Below are 22,394 nucleotides of genomic sequence, written 5' to 3'. Positions count from 1 at the left end.
TTTTTCTATTTTTTAGGTGAAACTATCATATATTTATATATTTATTTTTCAGAAAAAAAATCTATCCTAATAGAGAATATGGACTCTAGGTACCCAAAACGATCTTGAAAAAGAACAAAGCTAGAAGATATATATTTTCTGATTTCAAACCATATAAAGCTACAATAATTGAAACAGTGTAGTACTAGTCTAAAGGCAGATATATAAACTATTGGAGTTAAATAAAAGCCTACAAGATCTTCCATCCAACAGACAACTAAGATTGGTTATCTGTGGAGATTCATTATTTATGTTAGTCTTTTACCTATCTCTAAAGGGTATTGTTTGCCTTTATTGTTGTTAATTTTTAGGATTTCTAGTTGGAATATTAATATACCTTCAGATATAGCATTTGGAAATATTTTATCCCATTTTATTAGTAACTGTTAACTCTGTTTACATTGTCTTTGGATATACAATATTTTTTTTATTTTTTAGGGAGTTTGTATACTCCTCTGTTGCCTATGCCATTGAAATCATAACCAAGAAATCACTGCCAATTTCAATGTTGTGAGGTTTAATGACCCAGATTTTCTCCTAAAAGTTTATAGTCTTAAGATTTATATTTAGGTCTATTATCTATTTTGAGTTAATATTTGTATATGGGATTAGGTAAGGGTCCAATTTTATTCTTTTCCATGTAATTATTATTTTTAACAATATTTAGTTTCCTCATTTTCAAAGTAAGATGTATTTATCTAGACACAGTTTTAGCTTGCTTAATATTATTCGCATGTGCACTCACAGACTCATTCATTGTACCCTGAAAGGGGACATGACACTAAACTTATTCCAAATGCCACTTCCCATTTCAGCATCTCAAACTGAATAAATGAAACTGTTTGGATTTCCCACCTGTCACATTTTTTAAAATCAAAGTCTAAGTGCACATTTCAGTTAATGAGCACAAACTTTAACCAAAGAAGATTGCAAAATTCACAGACAGTATTGTTCAGCCTCAGCCTCTCTATACACCTGCTTGTTCTTCATTTCTTTAAATAAAATCTACATTTTTGGGTTATACTGAGCAGAAGCATGCTTCAGAAATTATGACAAACTTCCATTTTTCATCATTATTAAAAGTGAAAGGATCTGTGAATTTTAATGTACTTTTGATTTAATTATACTATCTTAAACATAGCAACTTCAATAATAGATCTTAGAGCTATACTTTCTCAAGCTTTAAAGGTTAACTAAATTTATAATAAAATTTATTATGACTAATATACAGAATTTTGATTATGAATAATGTATATTTATTGGTTCTTATTTTTTCATTTTATATTGAAATGTAATTCTGAGCAGGTATTAATAAAGAGTAGAAATATGATATTAATGAGAAAAATGTCAGCTAATTTTTCTCACTAAAATCCTGTTTAAAAACTCTACAAAGCTATTTGAGAAATATGTATATGGTACTCTTGTGTCAGTGACTTTCTATATATTATACAAATCTTAACTTTGTCACCTTCATAACAATCCTATGAGGTAGAGGCTAATTGGATCTTTAAATTTTAAAGGAAGAAATTATGCATGAGAAAATTAATGTAACTTACATTTTACTCTATTTTTCACATTTCCCATTTGCTTGGGTTTTTATTTTAGTTCTTTCTCTAGCTAGCTATGTATCCTTTGGAAATAACCTTTCTGTGAAAACTCTGTTGTAGCAATATTGTACAAGTTGTAAGTGTGTATAGATATCAAAGGAAATCATAATTGGGAAAATAAAATATAATCAGTTGGCATGGAAATGGATAGTAAAAATTAGATGGTGAATAATAAAAGAAAATCAATATTTTATTATATTTTGATACAAAATAGAATTATTATCTGATATTGCAAAATTATTTGCTTATTACACAGGAATTTACTTTTGTGCATGGAAGTGAAACTTGGTAATATCTTAAACAAAATCTTATTTTTCTTAGTTGAAAAACAATCTGAAAGTGGGAAGTGAAGTACCAGATTGATAGCAACTTCTCTCTCTTCTCTGTTATATGACGTGTTTACCATAAGATGGGTATTTCACTTCTAGGCATCTGACCCTTATTTCAGAGATCATATAAGAAGAGAGGAACGAGAGTATGTCTTTTTTTAATCAGGAAACCAAGTTATTTTTCTGAAATCCATACCCACAATGTTTGTACTTTAAGTTGAATTTGTAAGACTCCATCACACATCTATTCCCAATAGAGCCGATGTAGTAGCTAAGCACATTAGTTCCTCAAATTGAAGGGATTAGACTTTAATCAGGCCACTTTAATATCTTTTAGGTTTGGTAGTAGTTTTCTCTTAGCATTTGAGAACCTCAGAGTAATAGCATAAAGGACCTTACACATACAATGCATCAAAATATGAGCCTCTTTGTTTTATATAGACATGCTGAAGCAGATAAGTATTTTAATAATGAAATCCATAAAATATAGGGAATACTTATTCAAACTGTGTACCCCATAATACTCAATATGAGATGATGACTCATAAACAACTGCAGCTGGGTGTGGTGGCACAGGTTTGTAATCTCAGTACTTGGGAGGCTGAGATAGAAAGATTGCAGGTTTGTGTCCAGCCTCAGCTACTTAGTGAGGCTTTCTGCAACTTAGTGAGACCATGTTTCAAAATGAATAATAAAAAATAGGGCTAGTTTGTGCATATTAGAGGGAACATATGTACCTTCTTCTTCTGTGCTTGGCTAATCTCACTTAATATAATGCTCTCCAGGACTTTCCATCTTCTTGCAAATGACATTATTTTGTAGTTCTTTATGGCTGAGTAGAATTCCATTGTGTGTATTTCCCAGAGTTTTGCAATCCATTCATCTGTTGATGGGGACCTGGGTTGGTTCATATTTTGGCTATTACAAATTGTGGACAATCATTGGTGGGAGGGGGGAAGGGAAAACAGGGGCGGGGGGTGAGAGGGTACCAAGTATAGTTTAAATGTATACCATTTATGTTCAATAAAAAAAAATTTTAAAAATAGGGCTAGGGGCATAACTTGGAGGTAGAAAGCCCCTTGGTTTAATCTCCAGTACCACTGAAAAAATAACAAATATCAAATATATATATATATATATATACACACACACACACACACACACACACACACACACACACACACACACATAGTGGTACTGGGTTCCTGGAAGCCCTTCTACCTCTGGGCTACACTCCCAGACTTATATTTTTTTATTTTTGGTAACAGTGTCTCTTAAGCCAGCACCACTGGCTTCAAACCCATGTGATCCTTCTGTCTCAGCCTCCCAAGCACGAGGATTAAAAGCGTGTGCCACCACACCTGGCTCCAACTTAATATAATTTAATTGTCTTGTTTAAAAATGATAGTTTGGAGATCTTTAATATCACATTTCTTCCATCAAATTTAGCATTAAAAACAATATACTCCATTTTGTCATGCCATTTTATATCATTTAAAATTTTGCTAAAATAAAAAGTTCTTTAAAATGTAATATACTTGTTTATACATTATGCATACAATAATTTTATTTTTTTGCAAGCTTAAGCAATCTTTATTATAACAAAGGTAAAGGAAGGGACGAACCATCAAAACACTGCATTGAGAGATGTAGTGGAGTACCTTGAAAATAAGACACTAAAGTTTTTGAACATAGAATAGTTTTTATAAGGATTCATTATCTCCCATCTTGCTTAACCAATAGCCTTTCTATCTGATCCTAACCAGTTGGAAAAACTATCCATTGGTCAAGCAGGATGGGAGATAGTGAATTCCTATAATTATACCCAAAGGTCTGCACTGGAGATAATGGGCATATAATATTTTTCTAAAATAGATTATTGACATAATTTCTTATTATATCTTAGATATAATAGCAGAAACAACCTTAATTGTTTCTGCAACTGTCTTGGTTAATCAAATTTTGTTAAATATAGAAATATATGACTCAATTCATAAATTTACTCATAGGACCTGAAAAAAAAAACTGTTGTGGATTTGTACTGAATAAAAAAATTTAAAATACCTTTGATTTATTTTTCCTGACGACCTACAGAATAAGTGTGTAGAACTTGTGAGAGTCACTGATACAGTTGTTCAACTATGGTCTCTTGAATCACTGAGATAGAGGTCAAGGAAATGAAAAAAAATTTATGATCAATAACTGGAAAAAATAAAACTAAATTAAAAAATACCACATGCCACTGAAAATACCATTTATGTATCAATAATTTTAAAAGTTTTAAAAAATAATTTTTAAACTTTAAGTCTTACTGTTTATTTCCAAATGATAATCTTTAAGGCCATTAATTTTTATCCAAAATATTTAATAATTCTTATTTGCTATACTATGTATAAGCAGATATCATAATAAATTGGAATGGATACATTACTTCCTATTATAACACCATAGACTTAAACATACTAGAGTTGTTTTCATAATTTAACAATAGCGTAGAAAGGGGTGCATTTTGTTCTATTTGCACATCTGGTTCCCAAATACTGAGGGGAATTGCCTTCACAACATCTCCACAAGGGAGTGGTTTATGATTTATATACATACACAAAACTAAATTTTAGAACATGATTCCATCACAGACCATAACTGCTTTTGACCAGAACTAGTCAAAAAATATACCTGGATATACACATGTACCAGCCAATAGACTAAAATATGAACTGGTATAATAAAATTGCCAAAAAGGAAGGAAATGACTAAGTTTTTCTTGCCATATCATCTTGTCTGTTGAGTCATACTAGTGGTGGAGCACTAGATTTGCCATGAGAAATTTCTAGCATCTGTTAGAATACTATAATTTGGATATGTCCGAGTGCATCCCTCAAATGTGTTGGAAGCCCAAAAAATGTTGGGGTCTAATGCAGGGCAACTAAATCATTGGGGCATGTATCTGGAAGGAATTCACATGGCTTCATGGGATTCCAGTGAGTTCCCATGAGAGTGGCTTATTATAAAAAAGAGTGAGCCGTGATTAAGTATCTCTGACTTCCTGTCTTAACACCTGATCTCTTCTGCAGCAAGTGTGCCAATGTGGTGCCTTCTACCAACATGCCCTCACCGGATGCCAAACTTGTCTAATCTTGCCAGATGTACAATCTTGAATATTTAGCCCCCAATACTATAAATAAACCTCTTTTCTTTATGAGATGCAAAGCTTAAGATATTTTGTTGTTATCAACAGAAAATGGGTTAATACAGAGAACAGCTATTCCAGCTATTCTTCAGAAATTATTCAGTAGATTTGTTAGTAGCATGCTAGAATATTGCTGTGTTAGACAGATATTACACAGTGTGAGACTTCACTATAGAAATGGGTTTTATAGTATTTTTATTTCTGTATATTCCCAGTATATTTATGAATTTCTAGAAATAAATCGAGTGATTTTTCTTTCTGGAAGCTAGAAGTGTGCAAAATTACACAAATTTATACAAATATCATGTTGTAGCCACTCCAGACCCCTGCCTTGAGTCTAAGATTAGTGAAGGAAAATACTGTAGAAATTCTATGTAATAGTACTTAAAATAGTGCTAAATTCCCCACCATTTATTGACTGTCTATGTTCAGAAGAGGTATTCCAGCCTCTGGGCATTAATCAGCTTGCTAATTCTGTGTCTAAATTATATTAATTGAGACCTCCATGTGAAAGCTGAGAATTATTTTTATACATTCTATGTAGTTAAGATTCTAGGGAAATAAATACATAAAAAGGACTTGTGAAATATGATGTGAGGAGGCTGAGTCTCCTCAGCATGCTCACACAGTAGGGATCTTCTGTCTTTGCTGTTCATTAATAATGACACTAGTTTATGTGACACTTTTATTTACAAGCAGATAGCTATTTGGGATTTAAAAAGTGAATTATGGTTTCATTGTACTTCTACTGAAGTATGAGCTGGGGACTTATTTAATGTTATTAAAGTTATTCACTCAGAAGCTTATTATATGTACTCTTTGGTGTATTAATAAAGTATGGGAATTTCTGCATCTGCAGGGCAACTTAAATGTCATTCTGAGAATTCCTTTCTCAGGTAAATTTCAAATTCCACTGTTAGTTTGATAGAAAACATTCTACTATGAAAATAATTTTATTGACACTAAAACAGGAGTGTATTAAAAATTTTAAAGTTACTATCAGGCTTTGGGTACATAATTAAATATGCTGTGGCTAGTTTAATTTTACTGGCTATAATGTGGGGAGAAGATATGCATTTTTTAGAACTCGATGCTGAGAAGGGATAATTTTATTTAAGTTTTTAATGGGTAAAAGATGCAGTAAGACTTGGTCTTGCATCTATTTTTCAGCTCAACATAGTTTAACAAAAATACTCACTGCTGATTTGTAAATAACCAAGTAAAATTTCATTCTATTTATCTTAACCTTGCTATACGATGTTTCTTTGCTACAAATGAATAAAATTGGCTAATTCTGATTCTCTATCTTCTTTCTACAATCCTGTGATTATATTGGTGATGATAATTAGAGTCCTGACTGGCATTATTGCGCCTGCAGTATTTACTGTGTATTGAATAGTATGCTAAGCACTTTATATACACGATTTCACTTTATACTCAGATCAGACCAATGAAATCGGCAGGTTAATTGAACTGCCTTTGGAGTCTAATACAAATGCTTTATTTTATACTGCATCAAAAAGTGAGCTTTATGACCTTATTATCTATCATTATCTTAGTTTTCTCATCGGTGAAATGGAGGTGATAAAAAGTGTTACTAAGAATATTGTGAAGATTGTTATTATTGTTGAAGATATGCAATTAACAAATTATAGTTGTGGTTAATATATATAGCTCTGCTTTATAGTTGAGAAAATGAAAGACAAAACAGATAAAACAATTTGTCAAAATAATAAAATTGTTAAATATTTTACACAGGATTTGGATACAAGTTTTTTTCTAGTAACACCATATATTTTTGGATAGCGTGCATCTATTCTCTCATATCTGTGAATTAGTTTTGTCATGTTATTTTTAAATTTACACTTACCCCTATAGGAAAGTAACTCCGTATACATAGATTAGTTTAATGCAGTTTAAAGATGGGGTATACGTATAATGCTATATGCTAAATAAAGTAACTATTAAGTATTATTATATATAAATAAATTGAAAAATATTAATTTCATATAAGAAATGTCCTTTTGTTAGCATATGTAGATATGAAAATATTTCTTGTTGGGATAAAAACTTGAATTTCTGAACAAATATAAGTATTCCTATAAATAAATTAAAAATTAATATGTTAGCAATTATAAATTGTAAAGGAATAAGTATGGCAGCTTATATTTATGGGGAAGTGAAACTAACAATTGACAGAGTCCTGTGGTTTTATATATCCACTGTTATTCTAATTACCAAATGATCATACAAGTCATTATTATCCACATCTTATAAATAAAAAATTAATTCCCAGTGATGTTGGATAACTCACTTAATGGCATAGTAGTAGAATAAATTAGCAATAGCAAGCAACAAAATAAATAAAACAGTAACATATTTAAGTGAAGTCAGAAAAATGAATGTCTATTTTAGTAAAACTTAAAAGTCTTTAGAATGGTGTTCTAATAGCTAAAGAGAGTTTTAAATAAGTATATCTTGTAATGTCCAAATTGTTTGGACTGATACCATCACCGCTGATGAGCTAGGGAGGAGCTTCTTTTTCTCATTATCATTTGGATACCCAGTTATTTGATTTTATATGTATTTCAATTATTTCTATGTATAATTCATAACACACTTATCACATATTGTCTTGTACTTAAGGAAAATTTATTACATTTGGTTATCTTTGTTTAGGCATTGATTAAAAATTTAGCAAAACCAAGACAAAAGTTACTTTAATCAAAACTGGTCTATCACTAAAAGACATGTTAGATGGTTTGACTAAATAAGCCTGATATGGTATGAAGCATAATAATGTTGCAATATAATTTGGGTATTTGGGGTTATCTTTTACATCTTATTGGAGATATCATTGAACCAAAATGTAGGAGCGAAATAGAATTCCATCATATTCCTGGGAAACTGGTCCAATTTTTTCTAGTTGAAAGATGGGATAATGCAAGCTCAGGAAAAAAGTATTTATGCTGCTAAATATACGCCTTTAGTTTTTTAAGAAAATGCACATTATCAAGAAAAAAGTGAAACAAAACTATTATTGAAAAGAATGCGGATGGGGAAATAAGGGGATGGGGATGAGGAAAGATAAGTTTTCATTTAAATAGGAGGATAATCAAGATACAAGGCTCTAAAGTTTTCATTTAAAATATGACTTAATGCTTTGTTAGTGAACTTATGTCCTTAGAGAAATGAATAATTGATATTCCTTAAAAAAATTACATGAAGCTCACCCAGTATTATTATATCTATAATAGAAGTAGAAGTGTCCTGAAGATTACTGGGCTCACATATTGAATAGTACCTAGTTCTTTCTCAAAACTTTTCTGCATAGACAAAAAATAAAAGCCCCCATTTCTAAGGAATACATAAATAATAATCAGCAGAACCACAATTTCTAAACATTCTTCTCTCTTGTGATCTGCAGCTTTTAGCAATACCTCTTTGCAAAGTTGGAATTCTTGATGGAACTGCATGTGTGCATTGGGACCTAGAGAGTCCAAATTAAAATGTAAATCAGTAAAACTTGCAATTTCTTCAGGCAATAAGCAAACTAATGGCATGCTGACTTTATCCAGCACGGCTCAATTTATTGTTTTGCCCACAGATAGTCCTTACCTTGGGGCCTCTGGGAACCATTCCCAGGAATGGTATTCCAGAGCTACAGCCAAAGAAGATGGGGAGAAAGACAATGGGGAGTCTTATTTTTTACTTTATTTCTTGGTCTGAAGTCAGCTTCAAGTGAGCAGATGCAAACTTTGGAGTTTCCCCACTGCTCACTGAGGCTGTAATTTTTCAACTACTGATGATTTGTATTTCAACTATCTAATCAGAAAATAGAAAGCAACCAATCATTAATTATAAAATGCAAATAAGTTAGGATGTTTGAAAGGTTATGGGTAATATCAATTGTTACTTTTTTTAGTATTTGCTTTTTATTTTGAATGTGACTTGGTATTTTTAAATTCTAAGTACACATAAGTATATATTGTATTATTTTTCTCTTCTGTGCATGCTATGTTTTCTTATTTAACCAAATTTTGGAATTTTATTGGTGCAATGTAATTATACACCATAGTGAAATTCAAAGTGATACATTCATATGAACACACAACAACTCTTGGTTCTCTCTCTGTAGCCCACCATGTTAAATCCCCTTCCTTTCTCATACATGCTAGTGAGATTGGTTAGAGATATCTTCACATGTGAACTTAGTATTATTTGGTCTGTTTCCTACCTCAGCCTCCTCTTTCCTTTCCCTGTCCCCCTCCCTTGATTCCCTTCCACTTTTCTACTGGTCCCACCCCTCATTTTCATGTAATACCATTTTTTCCTATTTTTTCTAGCTTCTGCATATGAAATAAAATGTACAGCCTTGACTTTCTGAGACTGACTAATCTACTTATAATGGCTACTAGTTTCATCCATTTTCCTGAAAATTTTTTTCTTCTTTATGGCTGAGTAAAGCTCCATTGTAGGTAAAGAAAATTGTTTAATCATCTTTATTTTCACAAATCTCAAAAGTATTTTTAAGAATTCACATTCCAATTTATTTCAGAAAAATATGGAAATTGACTCATTTCAATGTAGCTAATTATTTCCATATGATTCTCAAATAATATTTATTTTAATTAAGTATTTCCTGTGTGAAATACAAGAAATATAAAGTTGATCAAAATATTAGGCTCTATTTTGTAAGGCTTCATAGTCTAATTTATCATTGTTCTATAGGAATATAATTCAAGCCACATCAATAATTTTAAAACATAAAATGAGATGCTAAACTAGTTTCAACTACATGTAAACATTTACTAGCATAATATTTTTATAGTTAACCTAGTATATCAATAATATATATATATATATATATATATATATATAATCAGTTTGGACTAATCATATTTCAAGCACTCAAAAATCATATGTGACTAATGCTATTATATTTGTAAATGAAGATATAATGGATCAATAAAGACATACATAAGTAAAGATAATTAATTTTTACGATATTCTGAAAAGTGCAAATGTTATATTCTATGTAAAATTTTAAAAACAGAGTGAAAAACACTTTAGGTAGAATAAACAGTTATATTAAAAAAGTTGTATTATAAATGACTCCAAAAACTTTCTTAGTCATGATTAGCTTATACAATTTAGATTTACTTCCAGAATAGTAGATGTAGAAACATTAAGTCAATACATTGTCAAAAACCTGGAGTTGGATTTTATCTTTGGCTTTCAGAAAGTTTACCTTAAATAAGCAAAGCAGACATAGCTATGAGTAAACATAGCTGGAGATAATTTTGTTTGAAAATGTTTATTTAAAGCAGGTGGTTCTGGCCTTTTCAAAGTTTTTCTGATAATAAAGCCAACATTTTATAGCTATGACTTCCTTTTTGTTAAAGGAAAAAAAGCACAGAATTGAAAATAAGTAAAATGTATTACTAAGTATTATTAGAGTACCCTTCAGTTTAAGTGTAAAGTCAAGTTCAATGGAGTGATATGTCTATGTGTCTCCTGAATTTGTATGTGTTAAAACATTAGCTTCTAGCACTTTAACTTTTAGGCTTGTGGTGACTTCTTTAGTAGATTTATGTTCCTTTATCTTATATGGTCTAATTACATGCTCATTATCAAATTTGTTGAAAAAAAAGAAAATTAAAAAATAGAGTAAATGCAAAATTTCTAGAGTTAAACCATAGACAAGGAGTAATTTTATTTTCCCAATTTAAGGTGAACATGGAGGTGAAGCCCTTTTTTTTCAGTTAAAGCTTTAATTGTGTACCAGCAATGGTGGTACATACCTGTAATTCCAGTCTTTTTTTACATAAAAACATCAAAACAAGATACACTTTATAGATTGTGGGGGTATAGCTCAGTGCTACAGGGAAAAATGTGTACTTAGCATGTGTGAGGCCCTAAGTTAGATCTCCAGGACCACCCTCCAAAAATAACTTTAATAAGTTCGTCAAATAATGAACTTTCAAATCTTTTGATTAAGTGCTAAAATTTCATAGTCTTCACATAGACAACAAATATTGGCATAGAAATGAAATAACATTTTTAGAAAAGTATCATTCTTTCAATGTTAGATATAACCATGCCAGGCATAGTGGCGCATGCTTGTAATCCTGGCACTTGGGAGGCAGAGACAGGAGTATCACGCAGGGTCGAAGCTAGCCTCGCTGGCTTAAGAGACCCTGTTTCCAAATGAAAATATAAAAAATAGGTCTGGGAGTGTAGCCCAGAGGTAGAAGGGTTTCCAGGAACCCCAGTACCACACACACATACAAAAAAAAAAAAAAGAGATAAACACTTATTTCTACAATTGCACTTCTGCCTGTTCTCGAATAAGAAACAACTTCAAATCACACTGTATTCAAGAATGGTTTTGTTTATTAAGGTTTTTCTATAGGTCAAACTGTGTTCTTCCCACAATCATCAGCAACTCAGAATGTAACCTTATTAGGATTAGAGTATTTACAGAGGTACCCTACTTAAGACATAATTATGGTAAACCCTAATCCAATCAGTCTAGTATTTTATCAAACAGGCATTTGAGAGAAAAGTCAATGTGAAGACATAAAGAGATTCCTATATAAAAGCGAAGGAATGTTTGAGGACATCAAAAATTAGGAGAAAATAATGTAGTCAATTATTTTCATAACCATCAAAAGGAGCCAATACTGTCTGACAATTTGATCTCAGATTTCTAGCCTCTAGTACTGTGAGAAAAATATATTTTTCTTTATATATATTTTTATTTAAGGGCTGGGCGTGGTGGCACATGCTTGTAATCCCCGCACTTGGGAGGCAGGGACAGAAGGATCACATAGGTTCGAAGCCAGACACGCGGGCTTAAGAGACCCTGTTTCCAAATAAATAGTATAAAATAGGTTTGGGAGTGTAGAAATTAATACTGGTATGGAGTAAAAATTCTGAACTCTCCTATTTTCATTAATTTCAACATAACCTGTTAAGTTTACATTAACTTGCTTTAATGTTATTTTGGAATTTATTGAATATTAAATTCTAAATATGAATTCTAAATATGAAAGAGAAAATGTTATATATTATGACCTTTGAATTCATTTTAAATTACAGCAATTAAAATATGTGTAAATCATAGTATAACGGGCTAAATTATTTAATTTAAAGAGATTATTATTTAATAAATAATGCTATACGATGGAACTAATAAAACTTTTCAAATAACACTGAATATAGGTTTGTGAGTTAACATAGAATTTTTATAAGTTATGTCACTGGATTGCTTTATATAGGATAAATCTTTAAAGCTTGAACAGTGCAAATAAATGATTTTCAGTGATGCTATCTATCTTTCTAGGCGCGATTAGCTACTTGCATTATTTATAGCATTGAGTTTGTGATGGAAACATAGGTTAAGAGTCATGAATCTTTATGCCTCAGTTGAGAAGGCAACTAATACATCACTAAGCCTCCCCATTCTTGCTAAACTTACCTGTAAACCAATACTGTCAGTCTTGAATTATTTTTGATATTGAATCTATTGATGAACTGCAACGTTTAAAATTAAAGGATGATTGATGCTGTGATCAAGAGGGTGATGTTAGAGCACCAAGTGATCTGTGCAAATTAGAACCATAAATACACATCAGATTCTGCTTTGTAGCTCCGCTATCAAGCTCTACATTCTCTTTCTCTCAAGGCAATTTCTTTAGATAATAGTTCTGATAAAAATCAGTCTGTCACATACTGAGGATTTTGGAAGAAAGCATCTGTTTTTCCACCTTTGTAGTTTCATTTATCTGAAATTTTACCTTTTTGAAGAGATAAATCTGAACAATACAAACTGCTTGTAGTTATTTCATGGTGTTTTAGAAGTGGTTGGTATCTCCTGTAGTTAAGGGAATTCTTGAGTCATGAAAAGCTTTACTTCTGGCATCTTTAGGCTCTATTTGTAAGTTTAAATATCAATTCTCTCCAGCTTATCTCATTTAAGCAGACATGTTGCAGTGACAATAGGTTATCTAGAGGCATATAGGCATAGATTTACTCAGATTTGAAAAATAAGAATAAACCCCCTGTGTCACAGTAGCAAAATATCAAAGGTGATATATTTAGTTGAAAAGTTTTACTGAATTATCTTAAATTTAAACGAGTAAGTATTTCATCAAGGGTTTCTTTAATTGCCACTGCTTCCTCCCTAATGTTAAGTATGACTTAGTTGCCCATGGATTGTATTCATCTCTTAATCATTACACTTCATTAACAGATGAAAGAAAAGAGATTTTTACCTTAAATATTTTTTCTGTTTTTTGATCTCTGAATGAATGATTTTAAACATAATTTTAATTTGTAATTATTTTAAAACTAATTTAAATGTAAATAAATAGTTTAAAATTAATTATCATCAGTTTCCCTGCATTACTGCTTATTTGTATTTGTTTATGGATATTATTTGATCAAATTATTGCCTTGAAAAGAGTTGTCTCTATTTTTCTTTATATTTTGCTCCTATGAAATTGTTATAACATAGTAACATGACCTGAAGGGTTTCCTTATCAGATTGCAAATAGTTCTAAAAAAGAAATAATATTTACCAAGAAAATTCAAAAATTGTCATACATAAAGGCTGTTTATAGATCTGAAAATAAAGTATTTCTATCACTCATGAGATTTATGACTTAACAATATTTTCATAGAATAGATCCCTACCAATTAAAGTTTTTAAAATACTTCAACACTATAAATATTGTAATTTACATGTATATGCTTATTCTGACTTTTCAATGATAGTAAATCCTATGGGGAAATAAGTAATACATTTTTATTAAAAATGTTTATGTAGTATTTAAAGATGAATTTTGCTATCTATGTTCAGTAGAAATCTATAAGCTCTTATACAATGATACCTTTATGGAAGCATAGTTTTCTCCCTCTTTATTTTCAATGGAATAATGTATCTTGAAATAAATAATCAAATTTGTATCATCCATTAAAATATGTATTAGTACACAATCATACAAGAACAAAAAGAGATTAAGAAGAAAAGAAGTGGTGGAAGAAGAAAAAGAAAGGGGAGGGAATAAAAACAGAAGAGTATAGGGAAAGGAGGAGTAAAAGGAGGAGCGGGAAGAGAAAAGAAATAACAGGAGAAAGAAAATTTAAAAGTAAAATAATTATATGAAGTAAGGTAAAAAATGCTTGTAATGCTCAAAAGAACTAGTCTAGTATATTTGCACAGAATGAAGAACTTTTTTAATACTGTATGTCAATGAAAATATTTTGGGGAGCAATTATTTGTAGAACTTTGCATATTTTATGACAACGTTGAGCCTAAATATCTTTTGAAGAATGTTTAGATGAATCCAGATGCTTTGTTTGCATCTTGGAGGACAGGGCTTCTTGTAAACATGAAGATGCTATTTGCTGGTCATAGTTAATAATGTCCTTTGTCTCTGAAAAATACCACTCAATAAGCATATAAATTTTTTCATTATTTATTCAAAATGTGTATATTAGCAGCAATAATATTGCAATAAAATGTTCAAATTTTTGCTGAATTTACATATCATTTTACCATAAATAACTTTTTTTTTTTTTTTTTTTTTTTAGGGGAGCAATGTTATTTATTTATTTATTTATTTTTTAATATAACAATTTTTTATTGAACATAAATAGTATACATTTACACTATATTTGGTGCCCTCCCCCCCCCGCCCACATTTCCCCCCCACACACACACCAATGGTTGTCCAGGTTAACCATGTCTTATTCATAATTTTACACATGTTCAAGTGTAGACCCTTATTAATCGAGACCGGCCTTCCTCCTCTCCTATCTTACCATCCAAACTTAGCTAGTATTTCCCCTTCAATATCTGGAGTCCCTCTGGTATTCTTTGTGTTTCCTAGTTTGGGCATATTAGAGGAAACATATGTATCTTCTTCTTCTGTGCTTGGCTGATCTCACTTAACATAATGTTCTCCAGGGCTTTCCATCTTCTTTCAAATGATATAATTTTGTTCTTCTTTATGGCTGAATAGAATTCCATTGTGTGTATTTCCCATAGTTTTGCTATCCATTCATCTGTTGATGGTGATCTGGGTTGGTTCCATATTTTGGCTATTACAAATTGTGCTGCTATGAACATAGGTATGCATATGTTGCTGTAGTTCTCTGAATTCAAATCCTTTGGAAAGATACCCAGGAGTGGTATAGCTGGATCATATGGTGGATCTATTCCCACCTTTCTTAGGAATCTCCACACAGATCTCCATAGTGGTTGAACTAGTTTGCATTCCCACCAACAGTGTAAAAGAGTTCCTCTTTCCCCACATCCTCGCCAGCATTTGTTGTTATTTGATTTCTTTATGCTTGCTACTCTGACTGGGGTTAGATGGAATCTCAGTGTAGTTTTGATTTGCATCTCCCTGATGGCCAGTGATGAAGAACATCTTTTCATGTATCTATTAGCCCTTTGTGTCTCTTCTTTTGTGAAGTGTCTATTTAGTTCATTTGCCCATTTCTTGATTGGGTTGTTTGTTTTGCTAGTGTAGAGTCTTTTGAGCTCTTTGTATACTCTGGATATTAGCCCCCTATCAGAATGGTGGCTGGTAGAGATCCTTTCCCATTCTGTAGGCTTCCTCTTTAGGTTATTGATAGTTTCCTTTGATGAGAAGAAACTTTTTAGTTTGATGTTATCCCACTTGTTTATTCTTGCTTTAATTTCCTGAGCTTTGGAGGTTTTGTTGAGAAAGTTACTGCCTGTGCCAATATGTTGTAGTGTTGAACCTATGCTTTCCTCTACTAGCTTCACAGTCTCAGGTCTAATTTCTAAGTCTTTGATCCATCTTGAGTTGATTCCTGTGTTTGGTGAGATATAGGGGTTTAGATTCATCTTTTTACAAATGGTTAGCCAGTTCTCCCAGCACCACTTGTTGAAAAGGCTGTCTTTTCTCCAGCGTATGTGTTTGGCCCCTTTGTCAAAGATTAATTGACTAAAGATGTGTGGGTTTGTTTCTGTATCTTCTATTCTAATCCACTGGTCAGTATATCTGTTTTTGTGCCAGTACCATGCTGTTTTTACTACTATTGCTCTATAGTATAGTTTGAAGTCTGGGATTGTAATGCCTCCTGCGTGTTTCTTGTTATTGAGAATTGCTTTGGCTATTCTAGGTCTTTTCTTTCTCCATATGAAATTCATGATTGATTTTTCTAGGTCTCTGAAGAATGTCACTGGTATTTTAATGGGAATTGCATTGAACCTATAGATCAGTTTTGGCAGAATGGCCATTTTGATGATATTTATTCTGCCTATCCATGAGCACGGGAGATCTTTCCATCTTCCAAGGTCTTCTTCAATTTCTTTCTTTAATGTTTTATAGTTTTTGTTGTAGAGGTCTTTTACATCTTGGGTTAGGTTTATTCCTAGGTATTTTATTGGTTTTGAGGTTATAGTGAATGGAATTGTTGTTTTTATTTCTTTCATTGTGGATTCGTTGTTGGCATAAAGAAAAGCCACTGATTTCTTTAGGTTGATTTTGTAACCTGCGACTTTGCTGAATTTGTCAATCAGGTCCAGAAGTCTTTTGGTTGAGTTCTTTGGGTCTTCCAGATAAAGGATCATGTCATCTGCGAATAAGGATAATTTTAATTCCTCTCTTCCTATGTGAATTCCTTTGATTTCCTTCTCTTGTCTGATTGCTGCAGCAAGAGTCTCAAGGACTATATTGAAAAGGAGTGGTGATAGTGGGCATCCTTGTCTTGTTCCTGACTGTAGCGGAAATTCTTGCAGTTTTTCCCCATTCAATATAATGTTGGCTTTGGGTTTGCAGTATATTGCCTTAATGATGTTGAAGTACTTTCCTTCTATCCCAATTTTTTGCAGTGTTTTTAACATAAATGGGTGTTGGATTTTGTCGAATGCTTTTTCAGCATCTATTGCTATGATGATGTGGTTTTTGTTCTTGGTTCTATTTATGTGGTGAATAACATGTATTGATTTGCGTATGTTGAACCAGCCTTGTTTTTCTGGGATGAAACCGACTTGGTCATGATGTATTATTTTCTTGATATAGTTTTGAATGCGTATAGCTAGTATTTTGTTTAGAATTTTTGCGTCTATGTTCATTAAGGATATTGGTCTGTAGTTTTCCTTTCTTGAGGTATCTTTATTTGGTTTGGGGATTAATGTGATACTGGCCTCATAGAAGGAATTTGGAAGAGTTCCATCTCTTTCAATTTCCCGGAACATGTTATGCAGTATTGGTATTAGTTGTTCACTGAAGGTTTTGTAGAATTCAGCTGGGAACCCATCTGGGCCTGGGCTTTTCTTTGGTGGAAGAATTTTTATTGCCATTTCTATTTCTTTGGTTGTTATTGGTTGGTTTAGGCTTGCTATGTCCTCTTGGCTAAGTGTAGGAAGGTTAACTGTGCTTAGAAATCTATCAATTTCTTCCAGGTTTTCAAGTCTATTGGAGTATAAATTTTTAAAGTAGTTTCTAATAATATTTTGAATTTCTTCACTATCTGTGGTGATATCTCCTTTTTCATTTCTAATTTTGATAATTTGAGTTGATTCTCTTTTTCTTTTGGTTAGGTTGGCCAGGGGTTTATCAATTCTATTAATCTTTTCAAAGAACCAACTTTTTGTTTTATTGATTCTCTGAATTGTTTTTTTGTTCTCTATTTCATTTATTTCTGCTCTAATTTTGATGATTTCTTGCCTTCTGCTGGCTTTGGGAATAGAGTGTTGCAGAATTTCTAGATCCTTGAGCTGTGTCATTAGGTTCTTTACTTGGTGGTTCTCCGTCCTTTTTATGTGGGCACTCAATGCAATAAACTTTCCTCTTAGTACTGCCTTCATGGTGTCCCATAGGTTTTGGTAGGTTGTGTCTCTGTTTTCGTTTGTTTCCATAAATTTCTTTATTTCTTCCCTAATTTCTGCTCTTACCCATTCGTCATTCAATAGTGTATCATTCATTCTCCATGAATTTGAATACTTTCTTTCGAGTTTCCTGTTGTTGATTTCTACTTTTATTCCGTTGTGGTCTGAAAAGATGCAAGGAATTATATTACATTTTTTGAATTTGCTGGTATTTTCTTTGTGTCCCAGGATGTGATCAATTTTGGAGAAGGTTCCATGGGCTGCTGAGAAGAAAGTGTATTCTGTAGTTCCTGGTTGAAATACTCTGAAAATGTCTATTAGGTCCATTTGGTTTATGGTTTCCCTTAGTTCTAAAACGTCTTTACTCATCTTTTGCCTTGAAGATCGATCCAGTGGTGTGAGAGGCGTATTAAAGTCTCCCAGAATTATTGTATTTGGGTCTACTTGGGATCTTATGTCCAGAAGGGTTTGTTTTACAAATGTGGTTGCACCCATATTTGGGGCATAAATATTTACTATCATTATATCTTCTTGGTATAGTGTTCCTTTTAGTAAAAGGAGGTGCCCTGATTTGTCTCTTTTGATGTGTTTTAGTTTAAAGTCTGTTTTGTTGGATATTAGGGTTGCTACCCCTGCTCTTTTTTGGTCACTGGTGGCATGGTATATCTTTTTCCATCCTTTCACCTTCAGCCTGTGAATGTCTTTGGCTGTGAGGTGTGTTTCTTGCAGACAGCATATATTTGGATTATGTTTCCTAATCCACATTGCCAATCTATGTCTTTTGATTGGTGAGTTAAGTCCTTTGACATTAAGAGATATTATTGATATATGATTTTTGTTTTCTGCCATTTTGTGTTCTGTCTACTCTTGGGTGGTGTGATCTTTCTTCTTTACTTAAGTGGCCCACTTATTAACTTCCTCTCTTCTCTGATTCTGAAGTCTGCTTCTTTTTTCTTCCTTATGGTTTATTTCTTTAAGAATTTTCTCTAGTGTTGGCTTTGAATTCATGAATTTTTTGAGATTCTGTTTATCGTGAAAGACTTTGGATTCACCATTGATCTTGAATAGTAGTTTTGCTGGGTAGATGAGCCTTGGTTGGAAGTTATTTTCTTCCAGGGTCTGAATCACATCATACCAGTCTCTCCTAGCATTCATGACCTGGGTTGTATAGTCTGGGGTGATTCTTATTGTTTTGCCTCTATATGTCACCCGTCCTTTTGTTCTCGCTGCTTTTAAGATTCCTTCCTTGGCCTCTATATTGGTCATTTTGGTTATTATGTGGCGTGGAGTGGTCTTTCTTTGGTCCTGTCTCAGTGGAGTTCTGTATGCCTCCTGGACTTGAAGATCGAAGTCTCTTTCCAAATTTGGAAAATTCTCTGAGATTATTTCCTTGAAGATATTACAGATGCCCTTGGTCTGTACCTCTATCCCTTCCTCAATGCCTATTATCCGTAGATTAGGGCGCTTCATATTATCCCATAATTGCTGGATGTTTAGGTTTTGTTGCTGTAAAGATTTTTGTATATCGCTGACTGTGTTTTCGGTTTGGGATGTACTGTCTTCTAATATTGATATTCTGTTTTCCATTTCATCTAATCTTCCAGAGTTTCTTTCAATTGCTGTCTTCATTTCACTTATTGCCTCTTTCATTTCATTCCAGACCTCTTTCTGATTCTTTTTTAGTGTTTCTAATTCACCTTTAACCTCCTCTATACTTGTTTTGAATCCTTTCATCATATTGAACAACAAGATTCTGAACTCCCCTTCTTGCATTTCTAGTAGGTCAGTATTCGTGATTTCTGCTGTCTCTTCGTAATTCCTGGTTCTCATATTTGTAGCGTTCTCTGTCCTGTTTTTCTGGTTTCTACCCATCGTTCGTGAGTATTATGCTTAGTCAAATCTTAATATTAGGAGTTGGGGTATCGGCTAGTCAGCAGAGCCTTTCCAGTGTTGAGGGTGGGTGATGTGGGAGGAGCTGGGGTGATTAGTAAAGGAGTCAGATTAGGTAGAGGATATGTTTAGGTTGAGAAAGACTTTGAGTATCGTAAGGTGAAATCTTGCTAGGAATGAGAGAGAGTTAACTACTAGGACTCTTGTCGTTCGTGGAGTAATTATAAATGTAAGAGATACTTAGAGTATTAGACCAGGAGGTATATTATGTGGAAAAGTTTTGGGGGGAAAAGTATGTAGGGTTAGTGTGGGAAGGTTTGTAAATAGGGGTGATGGAAGGAGCAGACAGACACAAAAAAAGAATAGAAAAAAAAATCCACACAAGATACCAAGACTATTATGTAATCCTAGAAAAAGGGAGGAAGACCAATCAAAGGAGGAGAATGAAAATAAAGGAAGGAAAGAGGAAGAAAGAGGACAAAAGAACAAGAATAAAATAAAAGGAGCTAGCAGCTGTGTGAAATAAAAAAATAAGGCAAACTATCCAATATATATATATAAAAAACAACATGTGAAAGTAAGAGAAGTATGGGGTGAAAGAAAAAAAATAACACAGCAATAACCATACCAAAACAAAAGCACTGTAAAAGCAATATAAAACAAAACATCCACATTAAAAGTAAAATAAACAGTCCTTCTTATTTACGCATATGGGGTCAGGCCTATATAATATGTGCGTATGTGATTGCTTTAGTAACTTTCAGAATACCATCCAATGTCTCTTAGTTTTCTTTGTACTCTATTTTTTTATCTTCTTAGGTCACTCTGGGTGTTTGGACACCTTCTCTCCTTTAGCTGCTTTAGGTTTATGTGTCCGGATGTCTGGTTTCACTGTTATTTGATTCTATACAATTCACAGGTTCTGCGAAATTCTAACCTGTGGTCAGTACCTCTGCACTCACCACCCTAGACTCCAGCCTGTGCTTCCCTACGACACGGGTGGAGCATGACCAAGGTATAATTAGAACCTCCCCCTGAGGTCCTGTGCAGATATTGTGGCCCGATGGATTTTCCTGTGTCTCTGGAAATTCCAGCTGGGTTAGCCGGTGTGGTCCCAAGATGTACCCTGGGCAAATGGGTGCTGGTTCCTGGGTGCCCACGCTTGCTGCCAGAGCTCTGCCTATTCCAAGGGTGCAGGCTGGGTGTGCTGCTTTTACTGGACCCAGGAGTGAGTGGATGCAGCTGTCTGTTGCTGCTGGTATGCTCTTCCAAGGTGTATTGAGCTGAGTTCTCGTTCTCGCTTAGAATTAAGCCTCTGGCTAGCAGGAGGGTGGGAACACCCAGCGGTGGGCCAGGAGTGCAGGATAGGTGCTCAAGGATCCAGTGCGTGGTGCCCAGTAAAGGCCTCTGCCTCCCGCGGGACGTAGAAACTGGGGGTGCCCCAAGGAGATTTCCAGTTTACACAGGGCTTTCGCAGCCTTGAAGGCAGTCTCTGGCAAGGTGGCGGGGGGGGGGGCTAGACACCCAGGTAGGCTCCAATTTAGTGAAGAGAGTGGGACAGGCAATGACTGCTAGCAGGGAACCGGGGCGCCGACAAGGTGCGCAGAGGGGAGTGCTCGGGTCTGAGGCTTGGGCGTGCTGGGGGGTTGGAGTGCAGCGCACGCTAGGGTCCGCACTTCCCGTTGCCCGCAGGTACCTGTCTTCCTTGGTCCAGGATTCGTGGGAGTCTCTATGCTGTTGTGATCCAGTCGCTGGTGGGCACACAGAATTCTGACGTGGGAGCTGCTCGCTGTTTTCAGTCCCGGATTATCTTGCTGCGGGACTATCGGGGCTATCGGGCAGGCAGCTCCGCGGGCCCGCGAAAGCAGCCCGCGGCCGCCGATCAGCGTTTGCAGCTGGTCCGGTGTCTGGGTCTATGTTCTTCTTCTTCTTCAAGTTCAGAGTTCCCCCGAGGTACCAGGATTTGTTTTGGTTCCTGGTATGTATTTTTTTTTGTTGATTAAGACACAGCTTTCTAAGTATCTGAAGTTTTATTTGCTTCAGCTACTGAGGAGTACTGTGTCCCTCAGTCGCCATTTTGAAAAACCATAAATAACTTTTTCTGGCATGATTATAGAAATTAAACTATAAATAGCCTAATAAAATGGTTATTTATGGATTATTTGCTAGAATACATCTAATAAGTTTTTCTCTCAGTAGCATTTGCTTAGTAAAGAGTGCCAATCAAACCAACACTTTTAGCTGCCCAGCTGCATGCTCCTGGACACTTTGACAGAATGGCCATGTTTTCTGAATTCACATATTGCCTCCCCTCTCTCCTCATACAAAATAACTGATTCGTGACACACATAGATTTATGTGTATATAGATATAAACATATGCTTTTTTGTAAGGTAATATTGATAATGTTTATTCAAAATGTGTTGTTTATAGTGCATTGACATCTTTAAAAAATGTATTCTCTT

The sequence above is a fragment of the Muscardinus avellanarius genome (assembly GCF_963383645.1).
Source record: "Muscardinus avellanarius genome assembly, chromosome: 5".
Taxonomy (NCBI): Eukaryota; Metazoa; Chordata; class Mammalia; order Rodentia; family Gliridae; genus Muscardinus; species Muscardinus avellanarius.
The sequence above is the reverse complement of the archived record's forward strand: the minus strand, read 5'-3'. Positions refer to the sequence as shown.